Below are 5,654 nucleotides of genomic sequence, written 5' to 3'. Positions count from 1 at the left end.
TCAATACCCAGAAATCATACCAAGTATTTATTATTTGGCACTGAGTCACGATCTGTGGAGGTCACAGGAGAATATAAAATTAGACACGTGTCTGGTTGGGTAACTCAAGGAGGCATTAAAAAGGGTTTTGTGGAAGAGGCAGGTCAGGAGCAGAACCTTGAAGCTGACCACTCAGTTAGCGTTCTTCCAGGTGCAATCATGGGAAACCTACTCAAGGCAGGCTTAAAGTTAAAAAAAAAAAAAAAGATGGGGGATGGGCTTTATTAGTGTGCTTCATGGAAATATCTCAGGAGTTGAGGTCTGGAGGGCTTGGGCTGCCAGGGAGTCCCTGGGACCCCTCTGCTCTCTGCAAGTTCTGGCTCTGGTCCCCTTGGAGTCAGTGCCTCAGACCATCATGTGCACAGCCCCCAGCAGTTCCTGGGTCTGGCAGAAAGAGGTCCCCTCTTTCCAGATGGCTTCAGCAAATGTCATGGCTTAATTCCAATTGGCTCTGATCTCACACAGACCTGCACCAAACTCGTGGGAATGCAAGAGGACTGTATCTAAGTCTGAGCAGCGAGCTCACCTCTGTCGCTGGGGAGGGGTCAGTAATTCCACCGGTCAACAATGTGCACTGAATGTGTAATGGATACATGATTCAATGAGTAAGTGAATGAATCAGTGACAGGCTGGATTATGGATTGAGGGGAAGTCAGGGACATAGAATAGAGGGAGGTGTGCTTTTGGCTTCTGCAGCTGAACGGCCTTCTAGACTCTTGGCCCCAAAGGGGGCCTAAGCATGGACTTGGGGTGGTGCTGCCTGGCCTGCTCCCAGGGTTTACAGTCTGGAAGCAGGACATAGATGGCAGCAGGATGTAGACAGCCCAGCCCGGGCGGACACTGCCTGCTGCTGGAGGTGCACCCATTTTCTTCCCTGAGCAGATGCCTGCTGCAGAATCTGCAGATTCTGGACCTTCTATCCCTGGAAGCCGAGCCCAGGAGGGGTCTGAGGTGAAAGCAGTGCAGAGGACAAGGAGGGATGTCCACAAGCTGGGCTTGCTTTAAACCCTGAAAGTCGGGGTTTAAAAGTCAGATGAAGCATGGACAGACCCTTCCAAAGTTCGGAGCTCCAGGCTCTGAACCCACAGGTATGTACATAGATGGTGGAGGGAGCAGAGGAGATTTGAAGGATGTGTGTTGCTCTGAATGGCTCCCAGGCCCCTCACTGATGTGGTTCCTCATCCCTGTGCACAGGAGGTCACCCATAAAACCTGTCTGTTACTATTAACATCTGACTCTCACCATCGGAGGCTCAGAATGGGAACTTCACTCTGCAAATGACTTTGCTGAAGTGCTGGGGTACACCCCCTTTTCAGACAGCCTGGTCCTGCACCGAGGGACCTTGCTCACATGACCCTTTTCCTATTCAAGGCTTCACCACATACACACCCTCCTTTCCATCTCCCACCTCCAATCTCCTTCCTTCTGGGAGCATTTCAAATGGAAATATGATGTTAAATACACAAATTAACAGAGAGATACTGAATCCAAGTGCAGATTGGATGACTCTGTATGACATGTTATGATCCATGGCATAAAATATTATTAAGTCTTATAAGGATACTCCTATAACTATATGTCAGCTTTCAGACTGATCTTTAAAGGAGTTGTCTTTATTAGTCAGCTATCCAAGCCAATACATGGGAGCTGCCCTTATGTCATTCTTGCCCAAAGACCCATTCCAATCAGTCAGCACACCAACCGCACATCCTTCAGGCCTTGTGAATTGCCTCTTCAGATTTCTTATCCAAAGCACAGCACTTGTCTCTCTGCCTTCCATTCTACTTACCTCCCATTCATTCTGCATGCCTGGGCCAGCATGATTGCATGGAAACCCCATGCATTTATCGCTTTTACTTGCTGATTCTTACCTTCGAGGGCAGTCCCTAAGGCCCGTGTAGCCCCCGGGAGTTGGTGTTTGCTTCTGTCCACAGTCTTGGCTCTCATCTGTTCCCTGGCAACGATCCTTTGAGAAGAAAGAGATTGGCTTTCTGGCAGATGGTCCTTAAGATGACCGTGATCTTTGGCTCTTCTGATTTTACTTCTTCCAAATTTCCCAGATTCAGGGCTGTCTGACACCTGCCACTTCTTGGACAGGTAGGGAAATTCATGCTCCTAACCTCACACACTTGCATGTACCAATCCCTTTGACTTTCCCACTGGGAGCCACCCTGAGGCAGGACACTCACTTCCTGTCCTGGTTCCTGCAGGGTTTTCTTCCATAAAACTGTTGGTTTTATCTTATCAGCTGAAGTAGGGCCTCACAGGTGGCACAGCACCTGGCAAGAGCTGGAGTTCAGGGTCAAGGCCAGTTTCCACCCAGCCCAACTCCCTGATCTGCTTCACATTCTTCTGCCTTTATGCCTTCCACAAATGCAAGGTGGGACCTGGTTTGTTTCCATCTGAGTTATCGACCAAAACCTGGATGCTGGTGGCTCTGGGGACAGACCTCTATGCTGGGGAACAGGCGCAACCCCGCCATAACCGAGGCACCCCTGGGTTCAGTTTTGCAGTCATTTTCTTTTCAAGAAATCCATAAGGAACTATGTCAAGTTAATTGCTGAACTCCAGAAATACTGCATGTAGGATATAGATAGGTATTGGATGGGGCAGGGTTTGGATCGCAGCTTCCTGGCAGGAATCCAAGTGAACCCAGACCAGTGGGGAGTCTCTCTCAGCATCTCAGGCTGCCCTCTGGGAGCAGTGACCTAAGGGTCAGTCCCAGCTCTTCCATTATGTTGCTGTATGACATGGTTAGGTAGTGGTGTCTCCTGCACAATGGGGTAACAAGGACTAGACCCCAAGCACATGGCTTCAGAAACAGAGGCCATAAGAAGCATCCAGCAGGGTTACAGTCACTATTGGTGGGTTAAAGTTACTATTACTTAGCTTCTATTTACCTCAGATCCCCACCCATGAAGTGGGAATCCACTGCTAATAGCACTCACAGGGCTGTTGTTGGAGAAGCTTGGGGAAGCATCCTCATAGCTGTCTAGCCTGGTGGAAGCTCCTAGTCAGTGGTGCTGGCAAAACTGTTGGCATTCCCCCCATCTATCCATGCAGGCTCATCGTCAGAAAAAGGAAATGAGACCAGAGTGGCATAGTGGGAGAGGGACAGTGTGTGTGTGTGTGTGTGTGTGTGTGTGTGTGCGCACCCGTGCATTAGTGCGATGCTGTAACAGATTTCCTCCTGTGTTTTGGAAAGTGTGATGGCTCCTTGATTTCACAAATTCAGTCCCTGCATACATACACCCATCGCAGGTTGACAACTGCATCCTTGGCAATTGGTATTCCCTAGGAATTAATGTTTGGTGCCAGCTTGAATGTTAGAACAGTAATTAGACTGTTAATTATTCTAATAGTATTGCACATTCATCTTATGTATATTGGTGCATGAGAAGATGTGATAATTCCACCTAACTTACTTGGGAGCAGGTAGGCTCATGAGTCATGTGAAACATCCTTTTTCTAATCAGCTGAAACACGAAGGAGGAGAAAATGAGCCTTAACCCAGGACCTGCAATGTTCCCAGACCTACGTTAGGTCCTGTGAAGACAGGAATCTCACAGAATGCTCACAGTCCCTCTGAAATAAGCATCACTAGCCTCTACATTTCACAGAGGAAGGACACAAGGTTGGGGCAGGAAGGAAGGTGGCCCATGTCACAGTAGTCAGTTGTTGCTTAAGCCAGGAGGCAAGCCCAGGGCCCCTTCCACTGAAGTGTGAATCATGACAGGCCTGTCTTGATCCAGCTCCAGGGATCTGGAGAAACATCTCTGCTTCTTTCTCACTCCACTTTCACCTTCCTCACAGGAGGAGTAGCCAGACCAACTGAGATGTTTGCAACACAGGTGGGAGTTTTCAGCAGGAGACATAGCAAAGCAGACAGGAAGCACTGCTTAAATAAAGGCAGGACTTCATCACTCAAGTTCTTTATTAAAGGAGTAGAAGTATAAACCAGAGGCAGGGTTCAGAATAATGGCTGGGTTCTCAGTCTTGGTAATTTTTAGGAGACCACTAGTAGTGGTGTAGTCTTTTCTGTCACTGTGACTACAGGGCATGGGGTGGGAGGCAGAAGAAGGGATGGAGTGGACCAAGAGGGGATGCATTGAAGATTTGGTCCTTCATCTTCCTGGGGGTAAACTCTGGATGTTGTGCCTGGCCCCCTCTAAGCCCAGGCAGAGGAACTGGATGTGGCCCAGCAGAAGGGCAGGAGTGGATTTTGGGAGTCCTGGGCTCTCCTTGCCATGACCAGGAGTGCTTGATTCCTGTCTGGGCTTCTCTTCCCTCCTTTGTAAGATTAGACTATGCCAACCAGAATTCTTTCAGGTGAAAGTGACAGAAACTCTAGTAATTTGAACTGAAGCTTTATCTTGGCCTACAGATGAGCTTCTTTAGGCAGTGAGAAGCTTGACAGGCAGCCTTTGTAGGCTTACTAGTCTCAGGTTAGGACTCTAGCAAAAAGGAGGCTATCCTCTCTAAGTAGTCACATCTGAATTTCCAAGGAATGTTCTAGATGACCTGTCCTAGCTCACAGCTTTACTCCTGGCCCTGTGGCCAAGGGGTGGGATTCAGTGGCTGATTTTCTTTTTTTTTTTTTTTTTCTTTCTTTTTTTTTTTTTTTTGGCAGAAGAAGGTAGGGAACTGGGACGCTAGGCAGACAATAGCTATTAATGTCTGGCAAGGAGAAGGAATAATCCTTGTAAATTCCAAAATAAGCCAAAACATGTTTGCCTGTTTCACCAGCTTCCACCCAGCAACCCCCAGTTTGTTTTGTGAGATTAAGAGTCATTTATGGTTTGTCACCCTCCCAATCCCATCTCGTTTCATTTATTCTTCTCCTATCCCCCTAACCCATCAAAATCCTTGAGGAGAACGCAGGCAGCAACCTCTTTGACCTTAGCCACAGCAACATCTTCCTAGGAACATCAGCAAAGGCAAGGGAAGCAAGGGCAAAAATGAACTATTGGGATTTCATCAAGATCAAAAGCTTTTGCACAGCAAAGGAAACAGTTAACAAAACCAAAAGACAACTGACAGAATGGGAGAAGATATTTGCAAATGACATATCAGATAAAGGGCTAGTATCCAAAATCTATAAGGAACTTAGCAAACTCAACACCCAAAGAGCAAAGAATCCAATCAAGAAATGGGCAGAGGACATGAACAGACATTTCTGCAAAGAAGACATCCAGATGGCCAACAGATACATGAAAACGTGCTCCACATCACTCGGCATCAGGGAAATACAAATCAAAACCACAATGAGATATCACCTCACACCAGTCAGAATGGCGAAAATGAACAAGTCAGGAAATGACAGATGCTGGCGAGGATGTGGAGAAAGGGGAACCCTCCTCCACTGTTGGTGGGAATGCATGCTGGTGCAACCACTCTGGAAAACAGCATGGAGGTTCCTCAAAATGTTGAAAATAGAACTACCCTATGACCCAGCAATTGCACTACTGGGTATTTACCCTATAGATACAAATGTAGTGATCCGAAGGGGCACGTGTACCCGAATGTTTATAGCAGCAATGTCTACAATAGCCAAACTATGGAAAGAACCTAGATGTCCATCAACAGATGACTAGATAAAGAAGAAGTGGTATATA

This window comes from Meles meles, unplaced genomic scaffold (assembly GCF_922984935.1).
Source record: "Meles meles unplaced genomic scaffold, mMelMel3.1 paternal haplotype, whole genome shotgun sequence".
NCBI classification, from domain to species: Eukaryota; Metazoa; Chordata; class Mammalia; order Carnivora; family Mustelidae; genus Meles; species Meles meles.
This window is presented reverse-complemented; position numbering follows the sequence as displayed.